Source organism: Mobula birostris, chromosome 11, assembly GCF_030028105.1.
Source record: "Mobula birostris isolate sMobBir1 chromosome 11, sMobBir1.hap1, whole genome shotgun sequence".
In the NCBI taxonomy this organism is placed as follows: domain Eukaryota; kingdom Metazoa; phylum Chordata; class Chondrichthyes; order Myliobatiformes; family Myliobatidae; genus Mobula; species Mobula birostris.
This window is the reverse complement of record NC_092380.1, coordinates 88,608,239-88,622,663: the sequence shown is the minus strand read 5'-3', so window position 1 is coordinate 88,622,663 and position 14,425 is coordinate 88,608,239. Positions and strand designations below refer to the sequence as shown.

General features: G+C 42.2%; 1 protein-coding gene across 1 annotated transcript in view; it reads right to left on the bottom strand.

Moving 5' to 3' along the window:
- The window catches only part of LOC140205243 (very-long-chain 3-oxoacyl-CoA reductase-A-like), a 162,319-nt gene that overhangs the window by 103,698 nt on the left and 44,196 nt on the right, over positions 1-14,425 (bottom strand). The window lies entirely within an intron of this gene.

Here is a 14,425-nt window from a genome sequence, read left to right as displayed (position 1 = left end):
TGGAAAATATCCCAACTTTTCTGGAAATGGGGTTTGTACATTAGTTACTTGTTTTCGCTAACAGAAGGTGTTTTCACTGTTATGAAAAAAGGCAGTGAGCGTCCCGAGCAGCTAAGCTCCTCCCCCAAACTCCATTCTAGCCAGCATTGCTTAAACACGTGCCTGTGAGCATCTGTGCTTTATGTCGATTTATTTCGAGCATCCATTAGCAAGATGAATTCTAAGGTATCAGAAAAGCCTAAAAGAGCTCATAAGTGTGTTACACTTAGCGTACAACTAGACATAATTAAGCGTTTCCATCTTGGTAAACGAAGCACAGTAAGGACAAAGTGAGTTTGGCTTGTGGAAGTTGAAGATGATGATGTTGAAGAGGTTTTGGCATCCCATGACCAAGAACTGATAGATGAAGAGCTGATGCAATTGGAAGAGGAAAGGATAACGATCGAAACCGAATGCAGCAGCGAACAGACCGAAAGTGAAGTCGTCCAGGAACTGAATATGAAGTAATTGCGTGAGATTTTTGCTGCAATGATTACAGAAAAGTACGACTTTAATTTTGAAAGGGTACCTAGGTTTAGGGCTTATTTGCAGGATGGTTTGAGTGCTTACAAAGAACTAGATGATAGAAAAATGCGTGAGGGTAAGCAGTCAAGCATACTGTCGTTTTTCTAGCCTTCCACATCAGCCACAGCAGACGACGAATCTTGACCTTCGACATCGAGGCAGGCAGACATAGACGATAACGACCTACCTGCACTGATGGAAACAGACGACAATGAGATGACACCCCAGTGTCCCACCACCCCAACCTCTGGGCCGCAGACCGATACATTGCTACGAAGAACGCAGCAGTAGCCGGGACACACCCAGCACATCTTTAAGAAAAAAAGCCGAAACAAACAAGCTAATTAATTAGGTGCCGCCCAGCACATAAACGTTGGCCCAGATCAGAGGCGACGCAATCGGCAATCGCCTCTGATCTGGGCGGACATTTACATGCCAGGCAGCACCTAATTAATTAGCTTGTTTATTTCGGCTTTTCTCTTAAAGATGTGCTGGGTGCGTCCCAGCCACTGCTGCACCCCTGCATTATTCGCGGATCGGTATTGGTCTGCGACCTGGAGGTTGGGGACCACTGCACCACCCCAACCTCCGACGACTCAGCCTAACACACCGTCAACAGTGTGCTCAGCGCTGTCTTCCCAATTCCAGTAAGTGATACCACATTGTACATACATTATTTCTACTTTATATAGGCTGTGTATTTTTATGTGTTATTTGGTATGATTTGGCAGCTTCATACCTTAAAGGTTACTGAAGAGATTGTTTCTGCCGAGAGCGCTTCCATGAGATTTTCGCTACGGAGAACAGTGCAGCAATGATTGTAGAAAAGTATTTCTACTTTGTACTGGCTGTGTATTTATATCGTTCACGCTTTTTACTATATGTTACTGTTATTTTAGGTTGTGTGTGTTATTTGGCATGATTTGGTAGGTTATTTTTTGGGTCTGCGAACGCTCACAAACTTTTCCTATATAAATAAATAGCAATTGCTTCTTCACTTTACGACATTCCTGCTTACGAACCGTTTCATAGGAACGCTTTACCTTCGGATGGCAGGGGAACCCTGTATAGCAGTGGCAGAGTGTATTGGGACACCTGGTGCTACAGGTGATATGTTGTTGATAATTGGACAGTGATTTCTTCACAAAAGCCTGACTGAAGTCCCCAACAATGATTCGGAAACTATCAAGCTAGGCTATTCCTTGTTTGCTGATGACAGCACTCAGTAGCTCAAGTACCTGCTTAACATCAGTTGGTAAGTAGAACAGTTGACACTTAATCATTAGATGTTACAGGGCAGGGAGGGTGGTGGTGGGGGGGGGGGGGGGGAGGGAGATCAAGAGTGCAACAAGACAACTGCATCCAAGTACCACAAAGAGTTTATCACGAAACACAGACACCCCCTCCCCTCATCTTTTGCCTTCTCCGAATCAGCAGTCAGGTCCATCTGCTGTACTAAAAAGCCCTCAAGTCTGATCACGAAATCCAGCATGTTTTGAGTTAGCCATGTTTCTGGGAAAGACAGAACACAGCAATGGCTTATTTCCCTCCGACCCTAGATGCTCAATCTTGTTCTCCAGAGACTGAACACTTGAACGGAAAAACCTACAAAAAGTAATGGATAAAGCCCAGACCACTGTGGGTAAAGACCTCCCCAAGGAGCACCATTGCAGGAAACAGCATCCATCATCAAGGACTCCCATCATCCAAGCCATGCTCTTCTCGCTGCTGCCATCAGAAATGAGGTACAAAACCCCCAGGTCCCACACCACCAGGTTCAGGAACAGTTGTTACTCCTTAACCATCAAGCTCCTGAACGAGAGCATGTCTCAACCCAACACTAAACTGTTTCCACAACCTATGGATTAACTTTCAAGGACTCCACAACTCATGTTCATATTTATTGTGAATTAACTTATTAATATCATTTCCATTTCTTCCTCTTTTTGCATTGGCAATTTATTGTCTTTTGCACATTGGTTGTTTGCCCATTTTTCTTGTGTGCCATTTTTCATTGATTCTATTATTGTGCTTCTTTGTATTTGCTGTGAATTGCTGCAAGAAGATGAATCTCAGGGTTCTCAATGGTGACATGAATGTACATACTATCCTCGTTATATGCGGGGGATACGTTCCTCGAAGTCAACACATAATGTGAAAATGCATAATGTGAATAATTGTTTAAATGGAGAAAATAGGGCTGTGTTCTGGAGACTTCCTAAATATGTTTTATCTGTAATTTATTCACATTTTCATACCAACATGACACAAAAGCTGTACCACAAGGCAACATTCGTATTATATTTCATCAATTTAAGGTACTATTCAACATAACAAATCATAGAAAGTTAACATATTAGGGTGTACAGTACTCAACAGTGGCAGGTGTGTTCGCTCCAGGAGATGAGTGGTTGTTGTGGTGTCAGGCAGCTTTACATGGATGAGGTGGATGGTTGTGTGTCGTCAGGATCATCAAGGACAGCAAGGGGTGAAGGAAGACTCACAGAACTCTCAAAACTGCCGGCAGCAGGAGATGACACCAGTTTGAAGAAAGTGGTGAGGGTTGTTTGCTTGGCAGCATTTTGTTTTTCAGCATAAATTTGCTTGTAGGGAAGAAGGCTTGACTGCAGGGAATGACTGAAATGCTGACTCTGTTCTAAACTTGGGTCCATGTCCATCACCATTTCTGCCAAGTGTTCTGCATCCTTAAAAAACTCTGCTAGTTGCTTCACCGTAAAATCCTTCACCTGCAACTTGACACTTTTTCTTCATTGTTATCACCTTCAGTCTGAGTTAAACGCAGAGCGTCATAGAAACATAGAAAATAGGTGCAGGAGTAGGCCATTCAGCCCTTCAAGCCTGCACCGCCATTCAGTATGATCATGGCTGATCATGCAACTCAGAACCCTGTACCTGCCTTCTCTCCATACCCCCTGATCCCTTTAGCCACAAGGGCCATATCTAACTCCCTCTTAAATATAGCCAATGAACTGGCCTCAGCTGTTTCCTGTGGCAGTGAATTCCACAGATTCACCATTCTCTGTATGAAGAAGTTTTTCCTCATCTCAGTCCTAAAAGGCTTCCCCTTTATCCTTAAACTATGACCCCTTGTTCTGGACTTCCCCAACATCGGGAATAATCCCTTTAGAATTTTATACGTTTCAATAAGATCCCCCCCTCAATCTTCTAAATTCCAGCAAGTATAAGCCTAGTTGATCCAGCCTTTCATCATATGAAAGTCCTGCCATCCCAGGAATCAATCTGGTGAACCTTTTTTGTACTCCCTCTATGGCAAGAATGTCTTTCCTCAGATTAGGGGAACAAAACTGCACACAATACTCCAGTTTTGGTCCTCCACACTTATTTTAAGTCATCCACACTTAATTCTTCATCATAAGAATCCAGGAGTTCTACCACGTCAGCAGTCTCGAGGTCTGAGAATCCTTCCCCACCAATTTTACGGCCCAGGGCCACACAATCCTGTACAGCTGCAGTGAAGGCAGGAAACTCCTTCGAGGGTGTGCACACACTCCACCCAATTGATTTCCACGCTTCATTGAGAGCTTCTTTCCCAAACCCTTAACAGCACGGGGGTTTAGTGAATGGTAAACTCCTTCAGCATTGGAACACAAGCAAAGTCAATCTATCCTTTGCTGCCTTGAAACCTGACGCAGTTTTTTCATCCATACTTAAGTAAATGTGTTTCAGCACACGCTTCCAAAAAAGCCAGGTCTCTTCTGCATTAAACACTTGCTTTGGTGTGATGCCTAACTCAGCTATCATAGCCCGCAACTGCACAGGGTAGCATCCCAGAGTTGTGTTACCTTCACTTGACGCCGCCCTGTTTATAATTTCCAACTTTTTTTTTTCCAAGTGTTAAAGGGGTTCTCTGCCGCTTGGCTAATGGCCCAGGACTTGACATCGGACACTTAGGAGGCATAGTTAAATATTTCAAGCACAAAATCACTGCACCATAGGTAAAAACAACAAAAGTTTAAGAGCGCAAGATCGCACATCCATACATTGCCAAAACCAATGCGAGACTGGAGTGAGACGTGCGCACGACTTGTATTGGCGGGAAAGCAGTGCTCCTCGCATAACTGAGTTTTGGACGCATAATATGGAGAAGTTGGTAGAAATAGATTCCTCGCATAACCGTTAATCCACATTGTCTGAAGACGCATATAATGAGGATAGGGTGCACTTTGATTTTAAAAAATCCTTTGAACTTTTCTTTGCACCAATTTGGAATGCCTCTCTATAATGGACAATTAAACACAAAATACAAGCTTTCAACACCAAATATCAACAATTCCTTTTCCCTCAGGGATGCTGCTTGATCTACTGATTTCTTCCAGCTGATCGTTTGTTGAAAAAAGTTTTTTTGTTGTCTTGCTGGGATTCATTAGTTTTCCATTTGTAGACTAGCACTCCCTCTAGTGACAAAATGAGCAATGTAACACATTGGAAATTCTGGTTTTCAATAGATCAGGGATTGGCAAACATTTTTGAGAGTCTGCGTCCAAATTGGTGATAATCTTCTAAAAAACCTCTCAGATACCAGAGTAATTTTAAGCAGAGATTATCACTGATTAATAAATCAGTAACAATAATAATCGGCTTTAAGAAAAAAAAAGTCCTGGGTATTTGTGTATATTCATTGTTTTACTATTGTTAAAACTATTACTGAAATAAATGAAATATTTTAGAAAAGTTGTTCAAAATTATTTATATAATTTTTTTAATTACAATTTTTAAAAACACTATAAATAGCATTGTTGTACTTCATAAATAAGAAACATGAATGTAAAATTATAAGCTTTGGTGTATATTCATAAAAGATCAAGGAAGAGAAAATAAAGATTTTATTCTCAAACTTCTGCTGCTGTACTAGCGACTGCAAGTATTTTATATCCAGCTTGTACTTGATTGTTTTGAGAGCAATGCACATAGCACTAGTTTCATCAGTAGGTCTACTCCTACAATTTGGACTTAGTCATGGGACACTAAACTACATACAGTATTTACCATTATGATCACTGGATATCCAGAGTTCACTCAAAAACTAAAGAAAAAATATAAGCAGAGCAAAGCTAATGCCAACTGGCACAACCATACACTATCATGATACTGATGTGTACACCAGTTCTGCGAGGATTTCAAAATATTGTATATCAACCAACATCATGTTTTTTCACAATGGTGTCATTGACACCAAGCCAACGTGAGACATTCCCTGTGAAAGCATCTCACTGCTCTCAGGTTGTAAAATGTCATTCTGTTTCATTTGGCAGTAAAGATAATTATTGTGTCTTTTCATTATGGGTGGAGTTTAAAGAATTGAGGGCAGCGCCAAATGCGACATGCCAACAAAATTCTTATGTGTGCATTGGCTCACCACCTCTTATCACCTGCTCGTCTCCTTCCAGAGAGAAGCACAACTCTTTCACTAGTGAAAGCACAATGGAAAAAAGGACGGATTGCAATACCACCAGACAGAAGTCAATATTTTTGCCTTCCATTTTCTTTAGGCATATCATTTTTGATCAATCAAAATCTAAGCTACAGAGATACAATGTGGAATAGGCCCTTCTGGCCCAGCAGCCTACAAATTTAACTCTAGCCTAATCACAGGACAATTTACAGTGACCAACTAAGCCACTAACCAGTAGGTCTTTGGAATGCAGGAGAAAACCAGAGCATCCAGAGGAAACGCATGTGCTTATGGAAAAAATGTACAAACTTTCTTCAAGGCGCCGCAAATGGACTCCGAACTGACTGTAATAGCGCAGAGCTACCTGCTATGCCACTGTGGCTCCCCACGCCGGGACTAAGCCAACAACGTAAAAAAAAATTTCTTCTTCTCCATGCCCTTCTCATACACTACCTTGAAAATGCTTCAAAAAATTCCACTCCAATTTGCAATAAGGTAAATAATTCCTGTGCATCACATATTGCATGACTGCATTCTAATTGTATTGGTATTCTTTGTATAGGTACATAAGTAACAACTGACAATTCTAAAAATAGACCACAATGCAGTACACTTTGAACCAAAATTCACAAGCCCCACAATCTCATCTATTCAAAATGTCAGTGAATTAACCAGGTACAAATGTGTTTTAGCTAAAGATCACAGCAGCAGCTGCCATACCAAAATATCAAATATTATGCCTTACAGGGGCTTTTTACATTTTAGGTGTACAACTATCAGTAGATGTATTCCCTCTTGGGGTTGGCTGCATTTAATAAAATACAACACCTTTAGACTATAAGAAATAGGAGCAGAATTAGGGCATTTGGCAAATCCAGTCTGCCCTGCCATTTTATCATGGCTGATCTATTTCCCTTTCAGTCTCAATTTCCTACCGTCTTGCCATAAGCCTTCATGCCCTGACTAATCAAGAATATATCAACTTTGGCCTTAAATAGACCCAATGACTTGGCCTCCACTGCCACTTGTGGCAATGAAACCCATGGATTCAGCACTCTTTGGCTAAAGAAATTCCTTCTCATCTTCATTCTAAAGGGTCATATCTCTATTCTGAGGCTGTGCCCTCCCCCACCATAGGAAACATCCGTTCCATACCCACTCTAGAGGCCTTTCAATATTTGATAGGTTCAATGAGATATCCTCTGAATTCCAGTGAATATAGGCCCAGAGCCATCAATCAGTCCTCATATGGTAGCCCTTTCTTTCCCAGAGTCATTCTCGTGAACCTCTTCTGAACCTTCTCCAATGTCAGAACATCCTTTCTCAGATAAGGGGCTCAAAACTGCTCACAATACTCTAAGTGAGGCCTCAGCAAAGTATCAACATTACATCCTTGTTTTTACATTCTAGCCCTCTTGCAGTGAATGCTAACACTGCCTTCCTCACCACTAACTCAACCTGCAAATTAACCTTTAAGGAATTCTACACAAGGACTTGCATGTCCCTTTGCATTTCAGATTTTTGAATTTTCTTCCCATTTAGAAAATAGTATACACTTTTATTCCTTCTACCAAGGTGCATGATCCTTATTGTACTCCATTTGCAACTTCTTTGCCCATTCTTCCAATCTGTCTAACTCCTACCATAGACTCCCTGCTTCCTCAACACTACATGCCCCTTCACCTATCTTCATATTATTTGCAAACTTGGCCACCAAGCTATCAATCTGTCATTCAAATCATTGACCTGCAACGTAAAAAGAACCAGCTGCAACACAGATCACTGTGGAACATCACTAGTCAACAGCAGCTAATCCGAAAAGGATCCCTTTATCCCAATCTCTACCTCCTACCAATCAGTCAAAGCCCTAACCATGACAGTATCTTTCCAGTAATACCCTGGGCTCTTATCTTGTTTATCTTGTATAGCACCTTGACAAAGGCCTTCTGAAAATCCAAGTACACAACACCCACCAATTCTCCTTTGTCTATTCTGCTTGTTATTTCTTCAAAGAATTCCAACAGATTTGTCAGGCAAGATTTTCCCTTGAGGAAACCATGCTGACGAGAGCCTATTTTATCATGTGCCTCCAAGTACCCCAAAACCATAGCCTTAGCAATCAACTCCAACATCTTCCCAACCATTGAGGTCAGACTAACTGGCCCTGTTTCCTTTCTTCTGTCTGTCTCTCCCTTCTTAAAGTGTGACATTTGAAATTTCCAGTCCTCTGGAACTATGCCAGAATCTATTGATTTTTGAAAGATCATTAGCAATGCCTCCACAATCTCTTCAGCTACCTTTTTCAGAACCTGGGGTGTACACCATTTGGTCCAGGTGATTTATCTGCCTTCATTCCTTTCAGTTTCCTAATCACCTTCTCCCTAGTAATGGCAACTTCACTCACTTCTGCCCTCTGACACCCTCAAACACCTGACATACTGCTACTGCCTTCCACAGTGAAAACTGATGCAAAATATTTATTCAGTTCATCCGCCATTTCCTTGCCCCTACACTACCTCTCCAGCATTATTTTTAAGTCTAATATCTACTCTCACCTTTCTTTTGTAGAATGTCTGCGAGATGGCTTTTTAGAACAGCTTGTTGTTCAGCCCACTAGGGGATCGGCTGTACTGGATTGGGTATTGTGTAATGAACCGGAGGTGATTGGAGAGATTGAGGTGAAGGAACCCTTAGGAGGCTGTGATCATAACATGATTGAGTTCACTGTGAAATTAGAAAAAGAGAAGCCGAAATCTGATGTGCCGGTGTTTCAGTGGAGTAAAGGAAACTACAGTGGCATGAGAGAGGAACTGGCCAAAGTTGACTGGAAAGAGACACTGGCAGGAAAGACGGCAGAGCAGCAGTGGCTGGAGTTTATGCGAGAAATGTGCAAGACAGGTATATTCCAAAAAAGAAGAAATTTTCGAGTGGAAAAAGGATGCAACCGTGGTTGACAAGAGAAGTCAAAGCCAAAGTTAAAGCTAAGGAGAGAGCATACAAGGAAGCAAAAATTAGTGGGAAGACAGAGGATTGGGAAGTCTTTAAAACCTTACAAAAGGAAACCAAGGTGGTCATTAAGAGAGAAAAGATTAACTATGAAAGGAAACCAGCAAATAATATTGAAGAAGATACTAAAAGCTTTTTCCAAGTATATAAAGAGTAAAAGACAGGTGAGAGTAGATATAGGACCGATAGAAAATGATACTGGAGAAATTGTAATGGGAGATGAGGAGATGGCAGAGGAACTGAACAAGTATTTTGCATCAGTCTTCACTGAGGAAGACAGCAGGATACCGGACACTCAAGGGTGGCAGGGAAGAGAAGCGTGCGCAGTCACAATTACGACAGAGAAAGTACTCAGGAAGCTGAATAGGCTAAAGGTCGATAAATCTCCCGGACCAGATGGAATGCACCCTCGTGTTCTGAAGGAAGTAGCTGTGGAGATTGCTGAGGCATTAGCGATGATCTTTCAAAAGTCGATAGATTCTGGCATGGTTCCGGAGGACTGAAAGATTGCAAGTGTCACTCCGCTATTTAAGAAGGGGGCAAGGAAGCAAAAAGGAAATTATAGACCTGTTAGCTTGATGTCGGTGGTTGGGAAGTTGTTGGAGTCGATTGTCAAGGATGAGGTTACAGAGTACCTGGAGGCATATGACAAGATAGGCAGAACTCAGCATGGATTCCTTAAAGGAAAATCCTGCCTGACAAACCTATTACAATTTTTTGAGGAAATTACCAGTAGGCTAGACAAGGGAGATGCAGTGGATGTTGTATATTTGGATTTTCAGAAGGCCTTTAACAAGGTGCCACACATGAGGCTGCTTAACAAGATAACAGCCCATGGAATTACAGGAAAGTTACATACGTGGATAGAGCGTTGGCTGATTGGCAGGGAACAGAGAGTGGGACTAAAGGGATCCTATTCTGGTCGGCTGCCGGTTACCAGTGGTGTTCCACAGGGATCAGTGTTGGGGCCGCTTCTTTTTACATTGTACATCAACGATTTGGATTATGGAATAGAGGGCTTTGTGGCTAAGTTTGCTGACGATACGAAGATAGGTGGAGGGGCCAGTAGTGCTGAGGAAACGGAGAGTCTGCAGACAGACTTGGATAGATTGGAAGAATGGGCAGAGAAGTGGCAAATGAAGTACAATGTTGGAAAGTGTATGGTTATGCACTTTGGCAGAAAAAAAATAAACGGGCAGACTATTATTTAAATGGGGAAAGAATTCAAAGTTCTGAGATGCAACGGGACTTGGGAGTCCTCGTACAGGATTCCCTTAAAGTTAACCTCCAGGTTGAGTCGGTAGTGAAGGTGGCGAATGCAATGTTGGCATTCATTTCTAGAGGAATAGAGTATAGGAGCAGGGATGTGATGTTGAGGCTCTATAAGGCGCTGGTGAGACCTCACTTGGAGTACTGTGGGCAGTTTTGGTCTCCTTATTTAAGAAAGGATGTGCTGATGTTGGAGAGGGTACAGAGAAGATTCAATAGAATGATTCCGGGAATGAGAGGGTTAACATATGAGGAACGTTTGTCTGCTCTTGGACTGTATTCCTTGGAGTTTAGAAGAATGAGGGGAGACCTCATAGAAACATTTCGAATGTTAAAAGGCATGGGCAGAGTAGATGTGGCAAAGTTGTTTCCCATGATGGGGGAATCTAGTACGAGAGGGCATGACTTCAGGATTGAAGGGCGCCCTTTCAGAACAGAAATGCGAAAAAATTTTTTTAGTCAGAGGGTGGTGAATCTATGGAATTTGTTGCCATGGGCAGCAGTGGAGGCCAAGTCATTGGGTGTCTTTAAGGCAGAGATTGATAGGTATCTGAGTAGCCAGGGCATCAAAGGTTATGGTGAGAAGGCGGGGCAGTGGGACTAAATAGGATAAAATGGATCAGCTCATGATAAAATGGCGGAGCAGACTCAATGGGCCGAATGGCCTACTTCTGCTCCTTTGTCTTATGGTCAAACACATAAGAAATCAGTAAAAAGCAGTCACACAGGAAAAAAAAAAGTCCAAGACCGAATCCATGAATGTTGCAGCCACCTGCAGTCGAACACAATGCAGTTTGTCTTCTGCCAAACAAACACTAGGCAGGCAGCACTGATTTTCACCATCTCACCTCCAGGAGTGCGTACCTGACTCTGATTCCTCTCTCCTGGACAGCCTTCAACAGGTGACACTGCAGCTTGACGCCTTGTCCTCACTACAACCCCAAGGTCATGCAACTCCCCCATCATCTGCCAATAAATCAGTGAATCAGACTTGCAGCACAATGTTCAACAGGGTGCTGTGACCACAAGAAAAATAACTGATATGATCACTCGTTGTTTGACTGCACACCGCCTTCACGCACTGACTCTAATGACTCTCTGACACAGGCAGCAGCACAATCCGCACCAAGTGCAACTCCTTCAGCTTCTCCACCGATGAGCAACTCACTGATAAAGTACTAAAGGTCTACTCTAACTACTTAATGTACAGCAGGGTCTTGCGATTGTAAAAAATACATTTAGAAAAAGCAATAAAACCAACCATTGGTTGACCACATAGAAGCCACTGCGATCAAATGTACTGTCGTCTTACTGGTCATTAGCCCATAACATCATCCAGTATGAGACTATCATCTTCATCATTGTCTGTAAAACAGTTTCAACTTTCCACATAGTATGGAGAAGTAAAACATTTGCATTTACATTATAAACACAAGAAATTCTGCAGATGCTAGAAATCCAAACCACCGTAAAGCTGGAGGAACTCAACAAGTCAGGCAGCATTTGTCGAAATGAATAAACAGTCGACGTTTCGGGCAGAGTCCCTTTTTCAGGACGGAAAGGAAGGGAGAAGATGCCAGAATAAAAAAGGTGGGGAGAGATGAAGGAGGATTAGTTAGAAGGTGATAGATGAAGCCAGGTGGGTTGAAAGGTGAAGTGCTGGACAGGAAGGAATCTGACAGGAGGGGAGAATGGACCATAGGATAAAGGGAAGGAGGTGGGGACCCAGGGGAGGTGATCAGCAGGTGAGAAGAGGTAAGGGCAAGAATGGGGAACAGAAGAAGGGGAGAGGAGGGAAAAAGTATCTTTTTTAAACCGGAAGGAGAAATTGGTAACCTCCAAGCTGATGGCATGAACATCGACTTCTCCTTCCAGTAACAATTTTATCAAGCATCGGCTGCCTCTGATGTGAAGGTAAGGAATTTCAGGATATTAACCAAATAGGGAAGGAACAATGAAACCCATTCAAGAAAGACACATGATTATAAGCATGCTGGCAGCTATGTTACTGGTTGTCATGGGGTTGTGTTCAAAAGATACCTCCAAAATAATTCCATTTGAAAAACTGAGTAAATTTTATCAATGATGGAAGGAATAGTTGTTAACCTTGGCAGATGGGTAACAATCAACCATTAAGCTATTTCATAATGCTGTTGGAGTTGTAAACATCAAATAAGTGGAGAGTTTCTTTAAGTCATCTGCAATATCCAAATTGCTTTATTGAAGCCTTTGCTCTGGTCCTGACTACATCTTTTCTCTAAATCCTGTACCGCATAAAAGTCTTTGGCAGCCTAGTTACATATGTGTGCCTAAGACTTTTGCACAGTACTGTATATTATATTTTTCCAGTTACCAAATAACACTTAATACAACTGAGCTAATACAAAGCTAAATACTCTCATTTTTGTTTCCTAACCACCTTCCAAATCCAACCAATATAGAGAGACAGAGACAGAGAGTGAGTGTGAGTGTCCAAGAATTTCACACAGTACTGCATTTGAGACAAGCTTAACAATATCTTATTGGATCAATGAGCGCCACAACACAGAAACAGGTCCTTTGACCCATTTGTGCCAAACTGTTATGCTGCCTAGTCCCACTGAGACACATCTGGACCATTATTCTCCATAACCTTCCCATCTATGTACTTACCCAAACTTCTCTTATATATTGAAATCAAACACTTGCACCATCCTCTGAATGAAGTTCCCCCTCACATTTCACCTTTCATTCTTAACCTATGACCTTTAGCTACAGTTTCACCCAACCTCAGTGGGAAAAACCTGCTTGCATTAACCTTATCTATACCCTTCATAATTCATCAGATCCTGATGAAAGGTCTCCCCCCAAAACATCAACCGTACTCTTTTAATGAAGGGTCTTGGCCCGAAACGTCATCTGTACTCTTTCCCACAAATGCTGCCTGGCCTGCTGCATTTCTCCAGCATTGTGTCTTGCCCCCTTCTCCAGCCCTTTATCTCTTTCACCAATCAACCTCCCAGCTCTTTATTTCACCCCTCTCCCTCTCTTGGTTTCACCCATCACCTACCACCTTGTACTTCTTCCTCCCCTCTCACCCTCCTGGTTTCACCCATCACCTACCACCTTGTACTTCTTTCTCCCCCTCCCTACTTTCCTAGACTGACTTTTCCTTTTACCAGTCCTGATGAGGAGTCTCAGCTTGAAACATCGACTGTGCTCTTTTCCATAGTACTGAGTTGGCCCTGGAGTGTCATACTCACAGACTTGTAGACATAGGGCCTCCATCCTCCGTACTGGCCTACTGAGTTCCTCCATCATGTTGCGTTTGTTGCCCTAGAAACAAGATTACTTCCTACTGTAGAAAACGTAAATTCACCTGAACCCAAAAGGAATTAGGGTCACTGTCGCAGAATCCATACAGTTCATCCACATGTTTTTGCAAATGTCTAGTCTAAATGCCACACTTAACTGCCATATATATTTTAATTTAGCACAAAATGAAAGCAGACAGCCCAAATATGACTTAAACAAACCAGAAGAGAATGGATCCTGCAAAACTATCTTAAGCATTTGGGGCCAAAAGTGGGAACACCTTCTGATGAAATGTACAGTCTCGCACTGAATGTACCTTTCTCCATCTCAAGTTGTGCGGTACTGAACCAAATAAGATAGAATCAGAACAAATCAAAAGGCAATTTTGAGCAAACGCTTAAGGTAACAGCACTGTACTCAATCCAGAATAGCATGATGCAAAGCATTACCATTAAGACAAAGGACCAACTCTGGGTTCAGGAGAGTTACCAAGAACATCAGTAAACATGCAAAAATAAGATTCTGAACTGGTGGAAATACAATTCAGGCCCACATGGATAATAATAGCAGGATTTTGATTGTAGACAAAGCTAGTTTATATAGAATAATCAGGTCAATATTATGTAGTGTTGCCAATTAAAAAGTTAACCACAGGAAGCTCCACGACCATTTTCATATTCAGTCCCTTACGGTCAAGATGGTGCTGAGCTACAAGGTCCGTTGAGATTAATAGGGATGGTTTTGGGGACAGAGCTAGAACTTAGGGGTCTGGTTAGGGCATAGATACTGGGACGAGGGGGAATTCGAGATCAGAGGCAGGAATTGGTGGTCACAGTCCAGATTGAAGCACTCCACAGT